General features: G+C 43.4%; 1 protein-coding gene across 3 annotated transcripts in view; it reads left to right on the top strand.

Moving 5' to 3' along the window:
* LOC120545874 (seizure 6-like protein) overlaps positions 1 to 27,500 on the top strand; it is a 119,076-nt gene that overhangs the window by 2,588 nt on the left and 88,988 nt on the right. The window contains exon 1 of one of the 3 annotated variants that reach the window (XM_039780501.1): positions 8,731 to 8,800. The exons of the other annotated variants lie outside the window; for them this stretch is intronic. The gene's annotated coding sequence lies outside the window, so the exon portion shown is untranslated. Of the gene's footprint in view, positions 1 to 8,730; positions 8,801 to 27,500 lie in introns of those variants that run through there. 3 annotated transcript variants of the gene reach the window in all.

The raw sequence follows: 27,500 nt of genomic DNA, 5'->3' as shown, positions 1-27,500 counted from the left end.
GACCAAGTAGCAGAAGTAGTGCTTCACCTTCTGAGAATATAGTTCCCAGTATGTATAAGGTTAGAAGATGGCTTTGTGTCATGTGACCTTGTTATTTGTACATGTGCTACAGTAGCTACAGTCTCTTGAGTTCTGAGTCAGGCTGTTCTCATGAACCATTTGTAAATATAGCTACAAAAAGTAAAGCACTGTATTTGGTATGTATTCCACCTAAATATTGCTGTTGACTGCTGCTGGATAAGAGGGGGAGCAGAGTTCATGTCCTGAAGAAGTTAAGGAGAAAACACAAGACTTTCACCCAGGAAACAGGTGTTCATGTCCTGAAGAAGTTAAGGAGAAAACACAAGACTTTCACCCAGGAAACAGGTGTTCATGTCCTGAAGAAGTTAAGGAGAAAACACAAGACTTTCACCCAGGAAACAGGTGTTCATGTCCTGAGGAAATTGAGGAGAAAACACAAGACTTTCACCCAGGAAACAGGTGTTCATGTCTGGAAGAAGTTAAGGAAAAAATCACAAGACTTTCACCCAGGAAACAGGTGTTCATGTCATGAAGAAGTTAAGGAGAAAACACAAGACTTTCACCCAAGAAACAGGTGTTCGTGTACCAGAAGAAGTTAAGGAGAAAACACAAGACTTTCACCCAGGAAACAGGTGTTCATGTCCTGAAGAAGTTAAGGAGAATACACAAGACTTTCAGCCAGGAAACAGGTGTTCATGTCCTGAAGAAATTGAGGAGAAAACACAAGACTTTCACCCAGGAAACATGTGTTCATGTCCTGAAGAAGTTAAGGAGAAGACACAAGACTTTCACCCAGGAAACAGGTGTTCATGTCCTGAAGAAGTTAAGGAGAAGACACAAGACTTTCACCCAGGAAACAGGTGTTTCGGGAGTACTACTTAAGGGGACTGGTGTTTTAACCCAAACCACAATCTTTTTTTAACTAGTTGTTTTGGTGCCTAAACTTATCTGCCATCACCTCACAGAGATGTTCACAAGTAATTTTTTGCGAGTCCAAGTCCAGTCTCAAGTCTTTGAGGGGCAAGTTCAAGTCAAGTCTCAAGTCTCTGGCCATCTGATCTGGATACAACTATAAAGATACAATCTGCCTGTTCCCAGCATTAGCACAACATTTTGCGATGGTTAGCTTGCTACCTGTGAAATTTGCTAAATGCTAAATTTAATGTCTCTTTCACATTAGCGAGTGACTGACCTGCCTGGGTGCGTTTTGAGATGCCTGATGAAGTTCGACGTTGTTGATCCGGCATCATTTTTCTTGGTGCCACGCACCTTGCATGCAGCTGTTGGCTTACTGCCACCGTTAAACAAGTTATTGAAAGCAAAACTAATGACAAAAGGCACAACTCCGGGAGGACTTGGTGTCACCATCGGCAATGCATTTTTTGATATGTGAGTGCGCGCACATAAGGCATAACGCATGCGTTACGTTGCACATTATGGCAAAGGGCCGGGGACATGCAGCTCGTCATACGTTTCCCCAACGTATACGCGCCAATAAAAGAAAATAGATAAAAATAGAATTTTTAAATAAAAATAAATTTAGATTTAAAAAGCAATAATTGCATGAAAACAGGTTGTTGACGAGTCTCGAAGCTCGAGTCACAAGTCATCTCTGAAGTCAGCTGTTTGTGCGACTTAAGTGCGACTCGAGTCCGAGTTTCAGACTCGAGTCCGAGTCTCAGACTCGAGTCCCCATCTCTGGAGCATCATGACGCTCAGAGTCACCTTTTTCTCGGCTAAATTGAACCGCAAAGATGCCGCTTTACTTACCCGTCATGTGATCGGACGGTGGTCGCCGTCATTTCTTGGACGTCACACGAATTGTTGTGCATGTGGCAATCATTCGAACCCGTGCATGAGAATGCGCTGTCTCAGTAGAGTTGTGATTGGACTGTTTTATGTATGCAAAAAGCGCCTCTTGCAGGCAGCAGGAAAAAAAAACGAAGTGTTGTTTTAGTGGAAGTGAGTTATTTAGGATTCAATATCATTCTGGATTAACGCATGATAGAAAACATCTTCGGTTGCAGCTGTGGTTTCTTATTATTCTACGGTTTAAGGTCAGTGGTTCATAGAATAGTTTTAAAGAGGCCTGGGTGGCGAGGCCTTGGTGGAAAAAACAACATTACGCATGCTCAAAGCCTTTGGCGATGGAAGCGGTTGGCACAGATTTGAAGCCAAGTGGGGCCGATTGCCTGTTGGCCCCGCTGCATTCTGATAAACTGTTTTGCCGAGCACCCTTGTTGTAGTGCGATAAGTGCTCGGCCATATTAAAGATAAGTATATTAGTATTATCTCAGTGCAAAAAATCTTGATGTCTGTCATCGCCTCGCACTGTATGATTCTTTTTGCAATTGATGTGAGCTCTTGTTCCAGAAGATTTCATCACTTTCGCCCCCTTTGATTTTACTTTGAAAATCCAAACCGACAGTTGGTTTCATGGCGCCTTTGACTGGCAAGGCACTTTACACACACACACACACACACACACACACACACACACACACACACACACACACACACACACACACACACACACACACACACACAGGTTTGTGGCGCTATCTTTGTGGGGACTCGTCATTGACATAATGCATTCCCTAGCCCCTTACCCTAACCTTAACCATCACAACTAAATGCCTAACCTTAACCCTTACCCTAACCTTAACCATCACAACTAAATGTCTAACCTTAACCCTTACCCTCACCTTAACCATCACAACTAAATGCCTAACCTTAACCCTTACTCTAACCTTAACCATCACAACTAAATGCCTAACCTTAACCCTTACCCTAACCTTAACCATCACAACTAAATGCCTAACCTTAACCCTTAGCCTCACCTTAACCATCACAACTAAATGCCTAACCTTAACCCTTACCCTCACCCTAACAATAACCTAATTCTATCCCTAATCCTAAAACCAAGTCTTAACCCTCAAACTGCCCTTTAAACTTGTGGCGTCCAGCATTTTGGCTCCACAAAGCTGTCGGGACCCCACAAGTATACTGGACTCCTGGTTTTTGGACCTCACGAATATAGTTAAACAAGAACACACACACACACACACACACACACACTCACACACACTCACTCACTCACTCACTCTCTATATCATGCTCTGCATCACTGGTTTCATCTCACCGTTGGTGTCTGTGGTTAATGAGATCGCCCAGCAGAGATGTAATGTCACAGAGAAGGCTTGTGATAGTGTTTATGTGTTAACCTGTGTGTGTGTGTGTGTGTGTGTGTGTGTGTGTGTGTGTGTGTGTGTGTGTGTGTGTGTGTGTGTGTGTGTGTGTGTGTGTGTGCGTGTGGGTTTATGAGTCAACCTGCATGTGTGTGTGTGTGCGTGTGAGTTCGTGTGCATGTGTGTTTATGAGTCAACCTGTGTGTGTGTGTGTGTGTGTGTGTGCGTGCGTGTGTGTGTTAATGCGCGGATTGTGCCTGTGTACGAAGATAGGCTGGATCAGTGCGTGGTCTAATTTCTTTGGGTGAGAGTGATAATCTGCCAGAAACTCGAGAGCTCCGGCTGGGAAACAAATCCTGCTGCAGTTTGTATCCAACATGGAGCCCTTATACTGTGTATCGACCCACACCGGCTTTGTTTTGTCGTACAAAGTTTGCTGCGGATGTGTTTCCGCTGAGTTTGAAAAAATATAGATTCTCCTCTCTTCTCTTTTCCAAGTAATTCTCTTTCTCCTCTCATCACATCACCTCTCCTGTTTCCTCTTCCTTCCTCCGGTCCTCCTTCAGTTTTTTCGTTCTTTCTGTGCCTTCTTATTACTTGTGAGTGAGAGGAGAGAATAATGGAAGTGAAAGGGAGACGGAGGAGATTGTTTCTCATGGTTGAGTAGCTCTGGCCTTATTATACAACTACATCCTCAGGCTGCAAACTTTTGCATCAGAAAGAGACGCAGAATGAGGGGAAGTGAGGATTGGGCGGAAAGAGGCACGAGGCAAGGTTTGGGAAAAGAAAAGCAGAAGAGAGAGCATAAAGTAGTTGCTCTGTCTGTAAAAGTAAATCTCAAAAGTAAATGTACTGAAAAATATATACATTGGATTATATTCTCCTGGTCTCCTGGGTGACAGTCCTGTGTTGTTTGATCCCCCCCCCAGATACAGTATTAGGGGACCACTAAGGTCTATATAAAAGAGACTTCAGATACAGTATTAGGGGACCACTAAGGTCTATATAAAAGAGACTTCAGATACAGTATTAGGGGACCACTAAGGTCTATATAAAAGAGACTTCAGATACAGTATTAGGGGACCACTAAGGTCTATATAAAAAAAGACTTCAGATAAAGTATTAGGGGACCACTAAGGTCTATATAAAAGAGACTTCAGATACAGTATTAGGGGACCACTAAGGTCTATATAAAAGAGACTTCAGATACAGTATTAGGGCACCACTAAGGTCTATGTAAAAGAGACTTCAGATACAGTATTAGGGGACCACTAAGGTCTATATAAAAGAGACTTCAGATACAGTATTAGGGGACCACTAAGGTCTATATAAAAGAGACTTCAGATACAATATTAGGGGACCACTAAGGTCTATATAAAAGAAACTTCAGATACAGTATTAGGGGACCACTAAGGTCTATATAAAAGCATCCAAAGAGCACCATGTCATGGGACCTTTAAAAACAAAACTTGTTAAAGAAGTCCAACAACAATCATTAGTTAGTTACATTCATTTGGCTTAGGCTTCGGGTGCTGCACCTAAACCTTATAACGGCGGGGAAAACCCTGAGTATCTGTTCATGTACTTCATCAGTATCCGTCAACGTCGCTTTGAAATAGATCGTACGCTGTTTCTATGAATGATATTTGATTGGAAGACGTTCATGTCAAGACACTTTGCAGAGACGCAGCAGGTAGCACGAAGGAAAGAAGTGCTTACGAGACAAAAGCAGGCAGGAATCAGCGGAGACGGAAACAAGACAGAAAGTTGGAGGTGACCCCATTTTAATCAGCAGCGCTCTCGGCCCAGCGGCAACGGCACGCAGGTGGGCTTAGAGAGGTTTAACCTTTCATTTCAAGGAGAGCTCCTCAGAATATGAGCTGCTGATTAGCATGATTATACAGCTCGCTGTGCTCTTAATGAGAACATACACCTGCAGTCCAGGATTTAAAGTATGTACTGTAGCAGAAGGGATATCGAATTAAGTGTATATTGTCGGTATGTTGCATGTAAAATTTCATCTAAAAGTTGGGAGCGTGGGGGGGGGACAAAAACACATAACATTTCCCATGAGCAATGTTTAGAAGGGGACACAAATAATACAGCCAAAAAACAGAGGAAAGCCTCAATACTATTACTAGTGTAGCATATACTAGAGCTGGGCAATATATGGATATTATATCGATATCGTGATATGAGACTAGATATGGTCTTAGATTTTGGATATCGTACTATGGCATTAGTGTCTTTTCCTGGTTTTAAAGGCTGCGTTACCGTAAAGTGATGTCATTTCCTGACCTTACCAGACTGTTGTAGCTGTTCTATTATTTGCCTTTACCCACTTAGTTATTATATCCACATTACTGATGATTATTGATCTAAACTCTCATTGTGTAAATATTTTGTGAAAGCACCGATAGTCAACGCTACGATATCGTTGCGGTATCGATATCGAGGTATTTGGTCAAACGTATCGTGATATTTGATTTTCTTCATATCGCCCTGCCCTAGCATGTACTACTTAAAGCTTTAGTGCGTTATTAGATAATGACCTCTTCTGAAGAGTCCATCATGTTTTTTTTAATCCTCTGTGTCCTCCTTGGCTACTAGCAACTGTGTGGGTGGGGGATGCGTGATCATGGAAGGCTTGTATCATGTGGATGTGCCGACAGTGTTGTACAGAAACTACGCACTAGAGCTTTAAAGCAGGGGCGTCAAACTCAATTTCCCAGAGGGCCACGCTGGAAAAAGAGAATCACACCAAGGGCCGGACATGGAGAGGTTACTGAAGTGCTTTTGTTACTGCGTGTCACTTTTAAAAAACATTTTGGGAGCTTTTTTTCCTCATTTTTTGTTGTTTTTGTTCCGACTTTTTTTGTGGCTTTCTCAGACATTTGTCACCTTTTTGTTAATTTGTTGCTTTTTCCGACATTTTTGTACGCTTTTTGTTGATGCGAAGCCCTACAAATGTCATCAAAAAGAGTTCCTTAGCCATCGTAGAATTTAGCAAATCAAGCAAAACAAGGATTTTTGTTCTCAGCCTGAATATGAAAACTCTCTCTCTGTTTCTGGGGGAATTTCTGAGTCTCAGATTCAGCAAATCTGCCCAAATTCTGCTCTGAATGTCAGGTAACTGCAGTGTAAAAAACACGTTCCATGTGTTTTTTGGTTTGTCACACAACCAGGTGGGCCAAAATGTATTGTGAACCCAAAACTCAAAGATATTCAGTTTCCTGTCCCAGAGGAGAGAAGAGACTAGAACAATATTCACATTTAACATGCTGGAATTAGAGAAGCTTTTTTTTTTTTTTTCATAAACTCAATCTTATACCGATTAATCGATCAAAATATTAATAATATGTATTAATATTAATTTAATAGTTGACAACTAATCGATTCGTCTTTGCAGCTCTAACATACTGTTCAAGCCACATTTGGATGCAGCAGCGCTCGTTCTGTTAGTTTGGGGGTCTTTGTCCTGAATCCTTTCTGTATTTGGGAGTGTGTGTGAGTGTGTGTGAGTGTGTGTCTGTGTGTGGTTGTGTGTGTGTGTGTGTGTGTGTGTGTGTGTGTGTGTGTGTGTGTGTGTGTGTGTGTATGGTTGTTTGCGTTCGCTGCAGCTGGGAGGCGTGTAGACGATGCACAAGCTGCCGTCTCAATTAGTCCCAGCTCTCATTAGGACTAGATGTGAGAGCCGCGGCGTCTCGGCCTCTCTCACGCTCTCTGACATATGGTACGGTCCGGGCTCTGACATATGGTACGGTCCGGGCTCTGACATATGGTACGGTCCGCGCTGCTGCAGCAAACTTAGCAGACACAACAACATCCCAGTGAATTATTCAAAGAGTGTGTGTGTGTGTGTGATCGATGATGTGTGTGTGTGTGTGTTTGTGTGTTCTCCTGTGTGTATTTTGTGTGTTTCCTCGACTTGTATTGTATGTGTCCCTCGACTGTGTTGTGTGTGTGTGTGTGTGTGTGTGTGTGTGTGTTTATGTTGTATTGTGTTGTGTGTTGTTGTTGTTTTGTTTACTTGACTGTTTGTGTGTCCTCCACTGTGTGTGTGTGTGTTTTCCTCGACTGTGTGTGTGTGTGTGTGTCCTCCACTGTGTGTGTATGTGTGTTCCCTCGACTGTGTGTGTGTGTTTGTTTGTGTTTTTGTGTGTGTGTGTGTTATTGTACTCGACTTTGTGTGTGTTGTGTATTGTGTGTGTTTGTGTTTTGTTGTGTTTACTTGACTGTGTGTGTGTCCTCCACTGTGTGTGTGTTGTGTTTTTCCTCAACTGTGTGTGTGTGTGTGTGTGTGTGTGTGTGTATGTCTGAGTTTGTGTGTCCTCCACTGTGTGTGTGTGTGTGTTTACTAGACTGTGTGTGTGTGTGTGTGTCTGTCTGTGTGTGTGTTTACTTGACTGTGTGTGTGTCCTCCACTGTGTGTGTGTGTTTTCCTCGACTGTGTGTGTGTCCTCCTGTGTGTGTGTGTGTGTGTGTGCGTGCTTACTTGACTGTGTGTGTCCTCCACTGTGTGTGTGTGTTTTCCTCGACTGTGTGTGTGTGTGTGTGTGTGTATGTGTGTGTGTGTGTGTGTGTGTGTGTGTGTGTTTACTAGACTGTTGTGTGTGTGTGTGTGTGTGTGTCTGTGTGTGTGTTGTGTTTACTTGACTGTGTGTGTATCCTCCACTGTGTGTGTTTTCCTCGACTGTTTGGTTGTTGTGTCCTCTTGTTTTTGTTGTTGTGTGTGTGTGTTTTCCTCGACTGTGTGTTGTTGTTGTTATGTGTGTTATTGTGTGTGTGTGTGTGTGTACTCAACTTTGTGTGTGTGTGTGTGTGTGTGTGTGTGTGTGTGTGTGTGTTTACTTGACTGTGTGTGTGTCCTCCACTGTGTGTGTGTGTTTTCCTCGACTGTGTGTGTGTGTGTGTGTGTGTATGTCTGTGTTTGTGTGTCCTCCACTGTGTGTGTGTGTGTGTGTCTGTCTGTGTGTGTGTTTACTTGACTGTGTGTGTGTCCTCCACTGTGTGTGTGTGTTTTCCTCGACTGTGTGTGTGTGTGTGTCCTCCTGTGTGTGTGTGTGTGTGTGTGTGCGTGTTTACTTGACTGTGTGTGTCCTCCACTGTGTGTGTGTTTTCCTCGACTGTGTGTGTGTGTGTGTGTGTATGTGTGTGTTTGTGTGTATGTGTGTGTGTGTGTTTACTAGACTGTGTGTGTGTGTGTGTGTGTGTGTGTGTGTGTGTCTGTGTGTGTGTGTGTTTACTTGACTGTGTGTGTGTCCTCCACTGTGTGTGTTTTCCTCGACTGTGTGTGTGTGTGTGTCCTCTTGTGTGTGTGTGTGTGTGTGTGTGTGTGTGTGTGTGTGTGTGTGTGTGTGTGCGTGTTTACTTGACTGTGTGTGTCCTCCACTGTGTGTGTGTTTTCCTCGACTGTGTGTGTGTGTGTGTGTGTTTGTGTGTGTGTGTGTGTGTGGAGGTTGGGTGGGGGTTATGTGCCTCCCCTGATGATCGCCTAGTGCCAACCTTCTCCTGTGCGCCACGTTGACATCAAAGGAAGACGCCTGAAGCAGTCGCGGCTCGTACCGCTGGTGATGTCTCCGCCACAGCAGGTCTGCTTAGACCTTCGTGACCCAGTGTGGCTGTTTGAAAGGGCGTGTGTGTGTGTGTGTGTGTGTGTGTGTGTGTGTGTGTGTGTGTGTGTGTGTGTGTGTGTGTGTGTGTGTGTGTGTGTGTGTGTGTGTGTGTGTGTACAGGATAATCCTCTCTAGGATGGCTGCAGGATTGCACGGATGCTGCTGACACTTCTGTACAATAGAAGCAATTAACTGAAGCTTAACTTTGTGTATGTCTGTTTTAAGCCATGGATGTTTGTGTGTGTGTGTGTGTGTGTGTGTGTGTGTGTGTGTGTGTGTGTGCAGTCTGAACTGAAAGCCATGCTGTGTTTTTTCTGTTATCCGTCTCCATTCCTGGTTCTTCTATCATCAAAGCATTCGTGGAACAAGTTCTAAATGTGCGAGCCTCCAAATAAAAAAAAAGAAAGCTGAATATGATTCATCTGCATCTTGTGTTGGAGGGAATGTGGAGAAATCTACTAACTTCACCCACATATTTTATACATGTGAAATGTTAAAATTAGACCGGATTGGTTGTAGAAAGGAAATAGAACTGTATCGTATCCCGACTGATAATGTTTTATTAGCTTTGTGACGATTAGGGCTGCATCTAACGACTATTTTCGTCTATAAAATGTTAGAAAATAGTGAAAAATGTCGCCCCCAGTTTTTCAGTCCAAGGTGATGTCTTTAATGTCTTGTTTTGTCAGTTTAAAACCCAAATATATTCAATTTATTCTGGTTATTAAACAGTGAAAAGCAGGAAATCTTCACGTATGAGTGGATGAAACCAGCATTTTCTGCCATTTTTGCATGAAAAATTACTTTAATGATTAATCGATTATTAAAATAGTTGGTGATTATATTTTTCTGTCGATTGACCTATTGATTAGTCGACTATGCTTTGCAGCTTTATGCATTTTACAGCTGGACAAAGAGGCTTTTTAAAGCGCCCATATTATGCTCATTTTCAGGTTCATAATTGTATTTTAAGGTTGTACCATAATAGGTTTACATGGTTTCATTTTCAAAAAACACCATATTGTTGTTGTACTGCACAGCTCTCTCTCACTGCTGCAGATCCTCTTTTCACCTGGTTTCTGTTTTAGCTACAGAGTGAGACCTCTTTTCATCTTCTTCTTCTGTACTATCTTTGATTGCACCCGCACATGCTCAGTAGCTCAGATCGTAGAGCATGTCAGCTAGCTCCATAGACAGTAAAAGAAAGACTGTTTCTCCAACTTTGGTCAGTTACAAGGCAGGATTAGCTGGGAGACTTCTAAATGAGGGCACACATGTAAGTAGTTCTTTTGTAGATTATGGTGAACTTGTGTGTGTTGTAGCAGTGCTTTGCTATTGAGAACGACGTAGCATGCTAGCGTTAGCGTTAGCCGGCTAATGCTAACGCTACGAGCTAACGGTTGTGGTTAGCCAGCTCATTTCGGACTGTGACGTCACAGTCGATTTTGAACAGCTCAGACTGAAAGCAGGACACATTCAGAAACCGTATCTCACTCAAAACAGCATGGATGGATTTTTTTCAAAGTTTGTATGTGTGTGGAAGCACCAGAGACACAAAAGAACACCCCAAATCCCAGAAAAAGTGTTTTTTTTTCATAATATGGGCACTTTAAGCTTCAGTTTATCAAAAACATTCAGCATCAACACATATGGAGATACGTGGTTTCCACTGGACAGGAAGGGAGGCTTGGTGAAAAAATAAGCACTTAGCCTGTTGCTACTTGTCAATATATTACATAATGTCAAACTCTGTCTCGGTTCAGCGTTTTGCAGCTGAACCCTAAATGGGACTCACAGCACAGCCAGATTCTTTTGTATTTGGGTAGTTCATCAAGAAGCTTGCCCAAAAAATAAATAGAGCAAGACGCAGCATGGGGACACTTTGCATAACGATCAAATTAAGAACCGCAGATAACAGAAAAGACATTGTGGAGCACAGCAGAAACCAAATTCATTAGAGGCATTTATGGCATAATTGCACTCTGAAAGAAATTATTTCTTATGTGTTTATTTTAATGTTTTTGAGAGTGTACTTTTTGTTTTTTGAATTTTTAGGAGACAAGGCTTGACTGAGGGTAGAGCAAGAAAGGTTGTGGTCTGTTAACGTGCATACCGGCATAACAGAAAGTTGTGTTATTTATTAATGCTGGAGTGCGGAGGATGAGTTGAGGAGTCTCTTAGCTGGAGGAAAGAAGCTGCTCTGTAGTCTGCTGCTTGCAACCGTGAATACTTCTGTTGTTTGCCAGACGGCAGCGGGGTGAAAAGGCTGTGACCTTTTCTTTTAGTGAGGGTTATATACCAGGGTTTCCCCCAGTGTAGTGCAAGCCCAGTGGCCCATCGGGCCTAAGTTGCCCTCCACCAGGCCTAAGTCACTGGTCACAAGTGCTCATATTATGCTTTTTGGCTCTTTCCCCTTTCCTTTATCTTATTATATATCTTTTTTGTGCACTTTATAGGTTTACAAAGTGAAAAAGCCCAAAGTCCCCCTCAAAGGGACTTGCCATCTCCAACAGAAAACACTGTTCACCAACTGCTCCAAACAGCTCTATTGTAGTCCAGCCTTTACTTCAGAGACAGACGTGGTCACTTTGGAACACACGTTATAATGCTCGCCTAGCTGCTAGCATGGTACACCCTCATACTCTGCTTCTGACTGGCTAGTAGTCCTTACCTAGGTACTGTCAGGGCACGCCCTCATACTCTGCTTCTGACTGGCTAGTAGTCCTTACCTAGGTACTGTCAGGGCACGCCCTCATACTCTGCTTCTGACTGGCTAGTAGTCCTTACCTAGGTACTGTCAGGGCACGCCCTCATACTCTGCTTCTGACTGGCTAGTAGTCTTACCTAGGTACTGTCAGGGCACGCCCTCATACTCTGCTTCTGACTGGCTAGTAGTTCTTACCTAGGTACTGTCAGGGCACGCCCTCATACTCTGCTTCTGACTGGCTAGTAGTCCTTACCTAGGTACTGTCATACTCTGCTTCTGACTGGCTAGTAGTCCTTACCTAGCTACTGCACATGTGTGACTCCCAACAAAGATGGAACAGAAGTGAGATGTCTCACTCTGTAGCTAAAACAGAGAGCTCAACACACAGGGTGAAAAGAGGAGCTGCAGCAATGTGCAGTACAACAAAAATATGGTGTTTTCTGAAAATTAAACCATGTAAAACCTATTCTAATATAACCTCTAAATACAATTATGAACCTGAAAATGAGCATAATATGAGCACTTTAAATAAGACTCCTGCATTCAGGCTTTATGCTAAGCTAAGCTAACCATCTCCTGGCTGCTTTTCATTTAGCGGGCAGACAGGAAAGTGGTCTACACGAACAATAAACTACGCACTAATAGGTAGTCCATAACACTTGCTTAAAAATTCAATAATGTGGAAAAACTAGTTGGAACAACTTAATTAACATGATTTATCGACTCAAAACACTTATGCTACCAAGTATTAAGTAAGTGGGAATTAAAAATACCTTTGATAGTAGAGGAAAAGCTAATTCCCCTCAAACTCAATGTTGTTTTTTTGTTGAACGTAATTTCACTCCAAAAATGATCGAAGGGAGACTGTTGCGTTAATTTCTTGTTGTTGAGCCAAGACATTTGTTTTTCGAGTGTTATTCTCTGCAGGAAAGAGTTCCCCTAAATGTCAAACTAAGTCCTTTAGGTACAAAAGTGTGCATAAGGTTGATAAGCGAGTTTTGATGTCGGCATCCTCAGTACTTCAGAGCCTTCCAGGCGTCCACGCTGAGCCACAGAGCAACAAGAACGAGCCACGTTTTCTAATCAAAAACATTGTGGAAAAAGAAAAATATTTCCTCTCCTCAAGACACTTTTATACCTAATATTTGAAAAATGTTGTTCACTGTTGCTCCGTGGCAAATGATGAACTGAGATCCAAAGAGAGATTTGATACGGTTGTCTCGGATTAGAGTGACAATTTGGATTTACGGTCTGACTGAGTGACACACACACACACACACACACACACACACACACACACACACACACACACACACACACACAGGCTCGCCCTGACACTTTGCCTTGTCAAACTCACTCAGAGCAGATTGGCACAATCAAGTGCGTCTGCAGTCAAAGCCTTTTTAAAAGGTTAATATTTCAGTTCCCATTTGCCTCAAAGCTTACGCTAAGCCACCGCTCCGCTCTCTCATCTATCTGCCTTTGATACAGGAATCCCACTGAAGTAGTTCTGTTGACGCATTCGACAAACTGTGTGTGTGTGTGTGTGTGTGTGTGTGTGTGTGTGTGTGTGTGTGTGTGTGTGTGTGTGTGTGTGTGTGTGTGTGTGTGTGTGTGTGTGTGTGTGTGAGTGAGAGTGATAATCCACGCCGCGCGGCGCTTGCTGATAGCTACGCCTGTCATGCTGTCGAGTCGGTCTGTTTGTTTTTCCTCGTACTTTAACTCGAATAGGTCTGAGAGTGCTGCAGAGACGAGACGAGCATTGTGGGATAGAAAGGATATCTGGGCGTGATTGGCTCCAGTCTGCAGGGCCGTGAGGTTCAATGTATCAACACAGCTTCGCTCCGCTGCTCGGTCGATCGGTCGGGGAGGAGGGGGATTGATTGATTGATTCCTGTCTCGGTGTGTGCAGAGTTCTCACACCGACAAAGCTCCTCTGAGCTTTTGAGAAATTTATGGTCCAATAGTTTTGAAGCGTGATGTAGGATGAATTCAGAGGCTGAGGAGATGCAAAGCCTTCATCCAGACGTCGGCTTCCTGCAGGATGATGGCTGCCAGTCATGTTCTGCTCTCCGAGGACAGTTGTTTGTGTCAGATTGTTATTGAGCCACTGACTTTTTCTCTTCCTGTGTTTGCCAGATACTTTCACAACTTAGTTAGAGCGAGGCGCTGTTCTGAAGACATTTTTTTAAAAGTTGTTAGCTGTCGACACAAAAGGCAGAAACCAGGAGATACGAATGCCCTTTGCTGGTTGATTTTTACATGTTTTTATTTTGCTGTATATTTCAGATTGGATGCCCACCCTCCAGGCAATCCCTGCTCTCGCTCTGTGAGTTTCTGTGCAGAATTAAAATCAACTTGCAGAGACTTGAATTGTGCTTGTGGTTGGCAATCAGTTGCAGTCGGACATTTTGTTGCCTTAGTTCAATTCGTCAAAGTACAGTTGTCTTTGAATCCTAATGCAGATCCTAATAAGACTAAGGGCCTTTTTTACACCTGTTCGTCTTTTTGTAACATTATATAGCTACATTTGATCTGGTTAGTTGTGGTTTCACATTGCAATGCAACACGGTCTCACTGCAGTTCGTGAAATTGTCACGTTATTTTTTTATGTATTGATTCATGTACAACAACACGTTTGTCTCGTTTTTTTCGTGGTGGCCAGCACGAAATGGCTTAGTGGTGGCCAGCACGAAATGGCTTAGTGGTGGCCAGCACGAAATGGCTTCGTGGTGGCCAGCACGAAATGGGAACCATCCATACGGAGGTTGGGTTTCTGAAAAGATTAACGAGGAAAGCAAACGAGGAAAGCAAACGAGGAAAGCAAACGAGGAAAGCAAACGAGGAAAGCAAACGAGGAAAGCAAACAAGGAAAGCAAACGAGGAAAGCAAACGAGGAAAGCAAACGAGGAAAGCAAACGAGGAAAGCAAACGTCACACCGCGGGACACGATCCGCGGTCTCTGGGGGACACGCGACAACAACAACAACAACGGGACGGTGGAGGTTGGGTTTAGGAAAAAAACACAACGGGTAAAGGACACCTCACATGCTGGGAGACGGCCGCAAGAACGGGGAAACAAAACGCCACACGTGGGGCGCGATCCCCGGTCTCTGGGGTGAAAGTCCTGTATTGTTTGAGGTGTTTCAGCTGGTTTCCTCTGTATCCAAAAGTCCACCTCCGCAGTTTTGGGGACAGAGCCTTCTCCAGGGCAGCTCCCAGGCTCTGGAACTCCCTCCCCCAAGAGATCTGCACTTCTGTAAAGCAAATTTGAGTTCGCGAAAAAATTCTATTTATTATTATTATTATTATTTGGTGTTTTTTGCCCCCAACATCGTCTTCCAGGCAGCACGGCAATGGTTATGTTTAGGGTTGAGGTTAGGGTTAGCTGCCTGGAAGGCGACGTTGGAGGCAAAAAACACCATTGAGCATTGTTTGACCCATCCACCCCCCCAACCAACCTCCTTAACGCGGATTTTTTGGCATTTCATACTACTTGCTACCATAGTCGTGCTGTGACCACGACATATGCTTCCCATTGAAATACGTTAGTTTACATTTTCGTGCTGGCCACCATGAAAAAAAACGAGAAAAACGTCCCCGTAAACATGAAATCAATAGATTAAATAACGTGACCATTTCACGAACTGCCGTGAGACCGGGTTGTGTAATGATACGAGCGAACTAAAGAACCCTACATGACATACTGTAGCCTACCCACGTCCTGTTGTCATCACATACGTCTTATACTTAACATGAATTGGTTTGTAGACTAGCTCTACTGTCCTCTCGTATGCTCTCTCTCTCATCCTCTTGGAAATAACTGCGAAGAATCTGAATTTTTAAGAGTTTTTTCCAACTGACTCTTTTATAAAGTTGTTGGACCATATGTCCATTAAAGTGTAACTCTCGCCAAAATGCATCCTAGGGTATTTTTGTGAATGTACGTGAGTCAAACTTTAGTTTAAAAGCATAATTAGGACCGAATCGCCACTTTTAAGATTCACCGTATTCTCGTTTTTGGGTCAAATGGCTTTTTGAATGGGAGTGATAGGGGCACTCTCATGCTAGTCTCAAAATAGCTATTTTCGAAATACTAAGAAGGCTCGACACAACATGAAACTATGCTCTAAGTATCACCAGGGGCTCTACACCTTAACGAAAGCATTGACAACATTATTTGTGTACACAGATTTACTAAAAAGAAAGTTTTTGAACAACTCACCGTAGCTCTTGTTGTATGAGGCTCCATTTTCATCTACAAGGTCAATATTGTTTTTCAATAACGACAAAACAACGACTTATCCGTGCATTTATATGGAACTAAGCTTTAGGAGCTTTCCGTCTTTACTCTCCTCCCTGTTACGTTGCATTCGGAAATCGATTGTTTTTGACTGACAATATGGCTGCGGCCGGAAACAACAACAGCTGCGGTGAGTTCTTAAATACTGTCTATGGGTGAGTTGCTCAAAAACTTTATTTTTAGTAAATCTGTGTACACAAACAATGTTGTCAATGCTTGCGTTAAGGTGTAGAGCCCCTGGTGATACTTGAAGCAAAGTTTCATGTTGTGTCGAGCCTTCTTAGTATTTTGAAAATAGCTATTTTGAGGCTAGCATGAGAGTGCCCCTATAGCACTCCCATTCAAAAGGCCATTTGACCCAAAAACGAGAATACGGTGAATCTTAAAAGTGGCGATTCGGTCCTAATTATGCTTTTAAACTAAAGTTTGACTCACGTACATTCACAAAAATACCCTAGGATGCATTTTGGCGAGAGTTACTCTTTAAACATTCGGTCTCGTCCTCTCCCCTTGTGCTACCACACTTATTTTGTTTTGCTGCGTGGTTTTTTATTTTTTCTGTCTTTCATTGTCTGTGTTCTGTGGACCGAAAGTGGAAGTAACGCCTACCAAACTGCGACTGTTTCACGCTGTTAACGACGTGTTTAAAACCGCGACCGTTACGTTCTCTGGTTTAGATATGAGGACGGAAAACGCTCCTGTGGGTCTCATCAACGACCCCTATCGTCGTTTGGTTTGGAGGACTTGTTTGATCAAAAGCAGAGCTCTACAAGAAAGCAGATGTTTTGACTTTCATATATTCTGAAATGAGAAGAAACCAAAGGGGAGCGTGCCTATGTTCCCACAGCCGTCATGTTACCACATTTTTTTCAAAATTAGGCCCTATGTTCCCACAGTTCCCACATTTATTTCCAAAATTAGGCCCTATGTTCCCACATTTCCTTTTTCATAAATTTGTATCAGATTTTATCCCCCTAACCCTAAACCTAACCTTAACTCTAAACATTGTTGTGGGAGGATAGGGCTTAAATTGAAGGGAAATGTAGGAACACAAGACCTAATTTTGAAAATGTCCTAGAAATGTGGGAACATAGGGTTGTGGGAACATAGGGCCTAATTTTAAGAAAAATCTTAGAAATGTGGGAACATAGGGCCTAATTCTAAGAAAAAACATAGGGCTGTGGGACCATTGGGCTGTGGGAACATAGGTCTGACCCCGCCTTAAAGAATGAGTAATGATTTTAACATCAATCCAATTTGTAATTTATGGGCTAAAACATGCAACATGCAACACCAACATGGTGCTTTATCAGTTTAGAGTGAAAACAGGAGCGGATCTTAGGTCTGTGGAGAGAGCGAGAGAGAGAGAGAAAGAGAGAGCTGTCTGTTTCCTCTGGCATCAACTGGCATCTCATTCTTCCATCACTGCCCTCCCCCCTTCCTTCTCCCTCATCGTCTTCCTCCTCCCGCTGCTAACTGGAGGCAGGCAGGAGTGTGAGGAGAGTTTCAATGACTTGTGGCTGCGAGTGCACTCACACACCGATGTTTCTGCTCGGTGGAGCAGCTAACAAGCGTGCACACACTTGTATCACTGCTGCATACTTGTTGGAAACTGTCTTCACCCCCTTACCATTCCTTCTAATCCTAACCTTTACCCCCTATACTAACTCTGACATTTCCACTTAATCCCATTCTAATTTTAGCTATAAAGCCACATCCAACTCTTGATTTGGGAATAATTCTGTCTTCCTTACTTCTTTTTGAGGCCATTTTAATCCTCATGAGGATTAAACGTTTCCACATAAGAAGACACACAGAGTCCCAATGCTGCGACAGAAAAGAAGGCACTACTTTAAATCATTTCTACTCTTCTGTGTGTTCAGTCCCACTGCAGCCACGACTGCTTCATCATTCACACAGTCACACACACCGAGAGAGTGTCTCATGCTAAGAATCACTAGTTTCTATGACAAACATATTTCTAAAGCCTAATCGCTACGGTTCAGCCGTTGCAGAAGGTGATGATAGTCATCTTTCTGTCGCCGATGTCCATCTGAGAGTTCTGGAAACTGTCCTCCCCTGAAAAACGCCCCCGTAAGTCGTTCGTTCAAGCGCCAATTACGACGTATTTTACGTTAATAGCGGCAGCGCCCTCCAGTTGGCCGATACTTTGCCTGCGTAGTCGCGTGGATCCGCAGGGTCTGCTACGGTCCGCGATTAAACGCCCGGCGATCAACGTGTGGTAACCATGGCTATTCTGTGAACTACCGTGTCCCTGCCGTACAACTGAATGAGATCAGCTGACCGTGGTATCGAATATCCCTAATCACCGGTCGATTTATAACAAATGGTGATAATCCTATAGCCTAGAAATCTAGACGCACCCTAGCGGCAGCCAATGTAATTTGCAGCCAGGGTCAGTCTAGCGTTGGCTTGCGAGCTGGAAAAACCCAACTCTGGTCAGGCCAATCACATCGTGTATAGAGTCGGCGGGCGGGGCTTAACGTAACGACGGCCGAGTTGCGACGGTTCCGCGTGAATTCCCCGCTACTTGAAAACAAAGAAGATGGCCGCTGCTGCTGGCGAACAGCAGTCTTTGGAATCGGCTTTGGCCGCGACTCTGGAAGACTTGGAGTTCAGCTTTTCTTTGAGAAAGGAACAAAGAACGACACTGAAGTCATTCTTAAAAAAAGGAAGATGTGTTTTGCCGACCAGAATACGGCAAAAGTTTAATTTATCAACTAGCCTTGCTCTGATTGGTTGTAGCGCTATCCTTGTCTTTGAAAGACAACCGTTTTATCCCGCCCCCTCAGATTGAGCCCTTTACATGTTACATTACATGTCATTTAGCTGACGCTTTTATCCAAAGCGACTTACAATTAAGTGCTTTCAACTTTGAAGGTAAACTCGAGACAACAAGTATTAAGTGCAAATACATTAGCTTTAAGTAAGCAAAGCTACAAAGAGACATGAAAGTGCAGGATCAAGAGTTTTTTTTTTATTTTTTTTTTATCCGAGGTGTAGTCGGAAGAGATGTGTTTTTAGCCTTCGGCGGAAGATGTGTAGGCTTTCAGCCATCCTGATGTCGATAGGGAGCTCGTTCCACCATTTGGGAGCCAGGACAGTGAACAGTCTGGATTTCGTTGAGTGATTAGTTCTCCCTCGCTGTGGGGGGGCAGCAAGCAGTTTGGCTGATGCAGAGCGAAGTGAGCGGGTTGGGGTATATGGTTTGACCATGTCCTGGATGTAAGCTGGGGCTGATCCGTTCATGGCCCTGTATGTAAGTACTAGTGTCTTGAAGCTGATGCAGGCTGCAATTGGTAGCCAGTGAAGAGAGCGGAGGAGCGGTGTGGTGTGAGAGAACTTGGGGAGGTTGAAGACAAGTCAAGCTTCTGCGTTCTGAATGAGCTGCAGAGGTCGGATGGCACATGCAGGCAGGCCAATCAGGAGGGAGTTGCAGTAGTCTAGACGTGAGATGACTAGAGCCTGAACCAGAACCTAGAACCAGAACCTAGAACTCACCATCGGCAGAGCCCTGCCAATGGTGAGTTCCCAGACCCAACATCTGGATGTGGGTCTGGCTTGTCAAGCTAGTAATCCTAGTCTTTTCTAATCAGCTGTTACTGTTGATAGCTAAAGTTAGCTAAATTAGCATAGTCATGATGATGGACGTTACCTGATAAATCCAGTCTTGTGCCGATGGTCTGACAAGCAGAAGCCCCAATGTCTATGTCCTGATAACTGTTTAGAAAACAGGTTTATATTTTAGGGAACTCACAAAAAAAGCAAGAATCCTTCTCTCGTTCATTGATTTGCGCGGCGCGGCGCTCGCGTAGGGAAAGGCTAAACACAATTCAACTCTTGCAGCGGACGTCGCCTGTCAAACTGCCCCCTTACCTACCCGCTCACCTTAGCCTGACAAGCCAGACCCACATCCAGATGTTGAGTCTGGGAACTCCCCATTGGCAGGGCTCAATCTGAGGGGCGGGATCAACAGTTGTCTTTCAAATTCCCTCTGCACGCAATAGGATAGCGCTCCAACCAATCAGAGCAACGCTAGCTGATAGATTCAACTTTAAACTCTGAACACATCTTCCTTTTTTTAAGAATGACTTCAGTGCCGTTCCTTGTTCTTTTCTCAAAGAAAAGCTGAACTCCAAGTCTTCCAGAAGACCTCTGTTCACCAGCAGCAGCAGCAGCCATAAGCCCCGCCCACCAACTCTATACACGATGCGATTGGCCTGACCAGAGTCTGGTTTTTCCAGCTCGCAAGCCAACGGAGAGTTGCTAGACTGACCCTGGCTGCAAATTACATTGGCTGCCACTAGGGGGTGAGTCTAGATTTCTAGGCTACGCTCGCCTCTCATTGAAAATGAATTACGAGGCGCGACAATCGCTCCCTGTGTGAAAAGCCCTTAAGAGGCTGGCTGGGGGGGTCAAACAAACACAGGACTTTCACCCAGGAGACCGGGGTCCCGTTTAAAAAAAAAACAACACAAGTTTTTTTACTTTACAGAACAAATGGAGCAACGTCACATTCAGCGTCACGTGAAGTAACGTTGATTTGAACCCAAACCACGATCTTTTTCTACACTTCTAGAGTAGTATTTGTGCCTAAACCGAACCAAATGAAGTAACGAGACTGAAATGTTCACTGAGATCTATCACGTATCGTCGCTGTCAGGCAAAACGGTTGCTTTTCAGGAAATAAAAAAGCTATTTACCTTCAACAAAGTCAGATAAAATCGCTTAGTCGCTGTTTGAATATTTGTAAAAACCCACAAACAGACGTAAAGCGTAACCACTAGCATTGATTTATGAACAAAAATAAAAAAGACGAAATACTGAGATACAAGGTTTCTGCCCGACAGCAACGATATCTCAAGCAGCTTTGCAACAGCTACGATCATCTAGAAGCTTGTGTTGTGCTTTGGAAAATGAAATTATGTTACTGTATGTGTGATCAGCATCTTTTAAAATACAAATATAATGTAATTATAATCGTGTTTGAAAAATGAGAATGTCTGCAAAAATGCTTCTAATCCCAGCACTGTTAGAAGTCCACGATGCCAATTATTTTACTTCCAAGGAGGATAAGATAAAAGTGTGTGTGTGTGTGTGTGTGTGTGTCTGTCTGTCTGTGTGTGTGTGTGTGTGTGTGTGTGTGTGTGTGTGTGTGTGTGTGTGTGTGTGTGTGTGTGTGTGTGTGTGTGTGTGTGTGTGTGTATGTGTGTGTGAGCGCCTACGGTATGTGCAGAGCTCTGTGCTTTTAATCCATGAATAAAAGAAAAGGTAGATGTATCTCCTCACCAGCCACATACATTTTGAAAGGAGGCCGAGAGGAGTCAGAGAAGAATGGAGGAATGCTTTTAGCGTGAACTTCAGGGTGACCATGACCCCAATGCCAACACGGAGAATCCTCAGTAATAAATTATGAGGCAGAAAAGATATAAAAAGCGGTAACACAAACTGTACTATTGTTGAGTTAAAACGCAGATGTGTGGCAGTTTAAAGCTTTAGTGCGTAACTATTTGATATTAATGAACGTCCGTTACATTCAAGCCATTGCCAAATGAGTTGCTACAAAGCAAAAGGTCCCATGACATGGTGCTCTTTGGATGCTTTTTTATAGACCTTAGTGGTCCCCTAATACGGTATCTGAAGTCTCTTTTATATAGGCCTTAGTGGTCCCCTAATACTGTATCTGAAGTCTCTTTTATATAGACCTTAGTGGTCCCCTAATACTGTATCTGAAGTCTCTTTTATATAGACCTTAGTGGTCCCCTAATACTGTATCTGAAGTCTCTTTTATATAGACCTTAGTGGTCCCCTAATACTGTATCTGAAGTCTCTTTCCCCAAAATTCAGCCTTGGTGCAGAATTACAGCCACTAGAGCCAGTCCCACAATGAGCTTTCCTTAGGATGTGCCATTTCTGTGTCTGTAGCTATTGAGGAGGAGAGAGGGGGGGCAAGGTGGAGGTGTGGCCTTTTGACTGCCACTTTGCTCGTTTGAAAGCCATGATGCCTCTCTCTTGTGGGTGGGCCAAATTCTCTGGGCGGGCAAAGCAGAGAAAGGGGAGGTAACCTTGCTCCTTATGACCTCATAAGGAGAAGATTCCTGATTGGTCCATCTGAGCTTTCATTTTCTCAAAGGCAGAGCAGGATACCCAGGGCTTGGTTTACACCTATCACCATTTCTAGCCACTGGGGGACCATAGGCAGGCTGGGGGAACTCATATTAATGTTAAAAAATCTCATAAAGTGACATTTTCATGTCATGGGACCTTTAAGACTATCAGCTCCACACAACTCTCTCTGGATTTCTCAGTATGATTATGTTCAGAAGAATGTGGCGTCCGGTGACTTTCCCGTGCAGAAACTCCTCCATGTCCTCCTTGGCTAATAGTAACTGTGTGGAGGAGGTGGGGGGGTGCACGGTCACAGAAGGCTTGTATCATGTGGATACACCAACAGTTTAGAATTAGGCCACGTCCACACGTACCAAAACGATCTTTTTTTTACCCGTCTTCCCTGGATTCATTTCAAGAATAGTTGTGTCCAAACGAATCCACTTGTAAATGACTCAACACGCTAATTCATATGCCAGGCCTATAGGCGGCGCTGTTTCTGCTACAGAAATTCGCCCAAAAAGGAGAAGAAGAGCATAGTCACTTCCACTTCCCATCATAACATGACTAGCTAGATTATCATTTTCTCTTAATTCATCCGTGGACTATAATAACTTTCACCACTGCTCATTTTATAAAGGCCGCCGCAAGAAAACGTGTCTTTGTTTACATTTTATAATGTGCTGTTGGATTGCTTTTTATTTTGCATGATTGCAGCGCGCTAGCTCTAACATCGGCAGTCAAACAAACATCAATGATCCATGAATGATGTCTTTTTAATAATCTATACGTTTTTCTTGCAGTAGCCTTTCTACGATAAGCCGTGGTAAAAGTTACTATAATCCGTTCAAGGAGTTGATAAGCAGACAGATTAGCTAGCTAGTTGATAAGTTCTCTACTTCCACTTTATAAACAGATAGCCATAGCAGCTAATGTTCACGTTACTTCGCTGCTGGAGCGGTCAGCTACTTTAGCGGTCAGCTACTTTAGCGATGTTTAACGTTGGCTACATAACGTTAGCAATATATCTTGTGTAGAATCCAGAGGGAAGGGTCAGGGAGCAGAGACACAGTATTTAGATGAAGTGAGCTGGTTTGACCATGGAGATGGGATGTGCTCGCTTAGCTTCAACGCAGTTGTGTGCGTCAGCGGCCGTGGGAGAGGGTGTAAAAGAGGGGTGTGGCGATGACATCATCAATACGGATTCGTATTCACCATCCATACGAAGCCAAACGAGAGCAGTATTCGGATTTTTTCACCCTGAGACCTGGTTTCAAAAAAGTTGGTTGCAGGATTCGTCTGGACGGTCGACCCAAACGATGCAAAACATGTGCCTTTGCACAAAAAAACGTTTCTGTGTGGACGGCCCCTTAGTTAGAATTCCTCATGGGGGCAACAGAAACTACGCACTATAGCTTTAAATGACAACACTCAATAATTAAGAACACATTTTTCTTTTCAATTTATCTTTTGATGTGGGATTTATTTCCTATGCTGTGATTCGGATATAGAAACCTGAGTGCACCGCTGAAGCTTTTACAGTAGAGAATAATATATGTGCTGCTCTAAAAGCAGAAAGTGAAACTCTATAAATCCGTTTCCCCACTGTCCATTATCTTCTTTATATAGGAGGTTTTAGCCCAGAGCTGTTCTTCTCCAGGTGGTGTTTATAAAAAATATATTTTACTTTAGGAGCTCCAATCAATCACAGCTGACCTGAGCATCGATCAATGACCCGCTCTATTTTTCAGAAATGCCCCCAGCAGCGGCTTTCTCCACGTCTGGAGCTTCATTAATAAATGATCAAAAGGCAGTTTCGGCTGAGTAAGAATTGATTGAAACAGTTTAGGAGAGGTAACGACAGAATAGGGCTTTAAAGAATAACATCCAGCAAAAACATGTATGGATTATTATAAGTAGTAGCTGCACATTGATGCCAAGAAAAGACATGATCCCTTACTGCCAAGTCTCAAATCACAGATGTTCTACCTAGTAGGAGAAAACACAAGACTTTCACCCAGGAAACAGGTGTTCATGTCCTGAAGAAGTTAAGGAGAAAACACAAGACTTTCACCCAGGAAACAGGTGATAATGTCCTGAAGAAGTTAAGGAGAAAACACAAGACTTTCACCCAGGAAACGGGTGTTCATGTCCTCAAGGAGTAAAAGGAGAAAAAACAAGACTTTCACCCAGGAAACAGGTGTTCGTGTCCTGGAAGAGGTTAAGGAGAAAACACAAAACTTTCACCCAGGAAACAGGTGTTCATGTCCTGGAAGAAGTTAAGGAGAAAACACAAGACTTTCACCCAGGAAACAGGTGTTCATGTCCTGGAAGAAGTTAAGGAGAAAACACAAAACTTTCACCCAGGAAACAGGTGTTCATGTCCTGGAAGAAGTTAAGGAGAAAACACAAGACTTTCACCCAGGAAACAGGTGTTCATGTCCTGGAAGAAGTTAAGGAGAAAACACAAGACTTTCACCCAGGAAACAGGTGTTCCTGTCCTGGAAGAAGTTAAGGAGAAAACACAAGACTTTCACCCAGGAAACAGGAGTTCATGTCCTGGAAGAAGTTAAGGAGAAAACACAAGACTTTCACCCAGGAAACAGGTGTTCGTGTCCTGGAAGAAGTTAAGGAGAAAACACAAGACTTTCACCCAGGAAACAGGTGTTCATGTCCTGAAGAAGTTAAGGAGAAAACACAAGACTTTCACCCAGGAAACAGGTGTTCGTGTCCTGAAGAAGTTAAGGAGAAAACACAAGACTTTCACCCAGGAAACAGGTGTTCGTGTCCTGGAAGAGGTTAAGGAGAAAACACAAAACTTTCACCCAGGAAACAGGTGTTCATGTCCTGGAAGAAGTTAAGGAGAAAACACAAGACTTTCACCCAGGAAACAGGTGTTCATGTCCTGGAAGAAGTTAAGGAGAAAACACAAGACTTTCACCCAGGAAACAGGTGTTCATGTCCTGGAAGAAGTTAAGGAGAAAACACAAGACTTTCACCCAGGAAACAGGTGTTCCTGTCCTGGAAGAAGTTAAGGAGAAAACACAAGACTTTCACTCAGGAAACAGGAGTTCATGTCCTGGGAAGAAGTTAAGGAGAAAACACAAGACTTTCACCCAGGAAACAGGTGTTCATGTCCTGAAGAAGTTAAGGAGAAAACACAAGACTTTCACCCAGGAAACAGGTGTTCATGTCCTGAAGAAGTTAAGGAGAAAACACAAGACTTTCACCCAGGAAACAGGTGTTCATGTCCTGGAAGAAGTTAAGGAGAAAACACAAGACTTTCACCCAGGAAACAGGTGTTCGTGTCCTGGAAGAAGTTAAGGAGAAAACACAAGACTTTCACCCAGGAAACAGGTGTTCGTGTCCTGGAAGAAGTTAAGGAGAAAACACAAGACTTTCACCCAGGAAACAGGTGTTCATATCCCTGAAGAAGTTAAGGAGAAAACACAAGACTTTCACCCAGGAAACAGGTGTTCCTGTCCTGGAAAAAGTTAAGGAGAAAACACAAGACTTTCACCCAGGAAACAGGTGTTCGGTGTCCTGGAAGAAGTTAAGGAGAAAACACAAGACTTTCACCCAGGAAACAGGTGTTCATGTCCTGAAGAAGTTAAGGAGAAAACACAAGACTTTCACCCAGGAAACAGGTGTTCGTGTCCTGAAGAAGTTAAGGAGAAAACACAAGACTTTCACCCAGGAAACAGGTGTTCGTGTCCTGGAAGAAGGTAAGGAGAAAACACAAGACTTTCACCCAGGAAACAGGTGTTCATATCCCTGAAGAAGTTAAGGAGAAAACACAAGACTTTCACCCAGGAAACAGGTGTTCCTGTCCTGGAAGAAGTTAAGGAGAAAACACAAGACTTTCACCCAGGAAACAGGTGTTCGTGTCCTGGAAGAAGTTAAGGAGAAAACACAAGACTTTCACCCAGGAAACAGGTGTTCATGTCCTGGAAGAAGTTAAGGAGAAAACACAAGACTTTCACCCAGGAAACAGGTGTTCATGTCCTGGAAGAAGTTAAGGAGAAAACACAAGACTTTCACCCAGGAAACAGGAGTTCATGTCCTGGAGAAGTTAAGGAAAAAACACAAGACTTTCACCCAGGAAACAGGAGTTCATGTCCTGGAGAAGTTAAGGAAAAAACACAAGACTTTCACCCAGGAAACAGGAGTTCCTGTCCTGGAAGAAGTTAAGGAGAAAACACAAGATGTGTGGTGTTCATGTCCCGGGAGTACTTATTAAGGGGACTGGTGTTTTAACCCAAACCACAATCTTTTGTTTTCCCAAGCTAATCTTAAAGGGTGACTTTGATTCTATCAAATTCCGAGTTATTTTGTGGATTGAAAATGCACATGTAATAAATTCCTGTCATTTTTGATGTATAAATATAGACATAGAAATTTCATGCTGTCTGAACTGTGTGATTAATGGAAAAAAGTTTCTCTTTATTACATTTTTTATGAAACGTTTGCACACTAACTTATCATTTTCGCGTCGCCTTTTCCTCACGCCTCTCTGCACACCTTGCTCTAGGACAAATCTGGGCCAAACTTTACAAAATCTGAGAAAAAAATCGAGAAAATGCCCTGACGCCCCACATGTCGCCGAGGGGGAAACACAGAATCAGTCCCATGCCATGTCTTTACAGAGAAAAGACAAGGGATTTGGAAATATGGAGGGAGGATAAAAGTAAAGTTGACATGGAAAAGGAAGCACAGCTGCACCAACAGGCTGCTCATGATGGATGAGAGAGAGAGGATGGTGTGAAGGAAAAAGAGTCCACAGATGATACCATCTGCTCAACGGAGCTGGTCATGCCTGGCTGCGGGAGCACCTGCTTCTGACAACACACACACACACACACACACACACACACACACACACACACACACACAGGCTGAGGCTCGTGGCTTGAAACCATGATGTCGAGCGCTAAGTTTTGAGTCTTAAACCAAAAGCAGTGCATATTTCACAGTTTCTCTCTGTCTCTCCCTCTCTCTGTCTCTCTCTCTCTCTCTCTCTCTCTCTCTCTCTCTCTCCGGCAAGTTGGATAGGGTGAAAGTCTTATGTTTTCTTCTTAACTTCTTCCGGTACACTTTTATGAAGACGAAAGTGGAAACAGATGTGAGGAATCAGCAGGGAGAATAGGGAGACACTATGCTAACGTTATGTCCGACGTTACGTTTGCAGCAAGCATTTTATTACCAAATTTTAGGCTGACTATATGTCTGTTAAGTTAAGCTAAAGCATTTTGTTACCAAGTCAAATATCCAAATGTCAGTCTTAGGCTAACTGTATGTCTGTAAGTTAAGCTAACACACGTATCGTTGGACATAGCGTTAGCTTAGTGTCTCACCATTCTCTCTGCTGATTCCTCACGTCTGTTTCCACTTTTGTCTTCATAAAAGCTCAGTTTTTCGGGTCGGCAGCTTATAAAGACTGAAGTTCTGGGTTCTTTACATAGTTGGCAGTGTACAGTATATCACCACACAGCATGGTTATGACACAATCGTTAGCCTATTTTTATAAAAACGTCTGC

The sequence above is a fragment of the Perca fluviatilis genome, chromosome 17 (assembly GCF_010015445.1).
Source record: "Perca fluviatilis chromosome 17, GENO_Pfluv_1.0, whole genome shotgun sequence".
NCBI classification, from domain to species: Eukaryota; Metazoa; Chordata; class Actinopteri; order Perciformes; family Percidae; genus Perca; species Perca fluviatilis.
The sequence above is the reverse complement of the archived record's forward strand: the minus strand, read 5'-3'. Positions and strand labels throughout refer to the sequence as shown.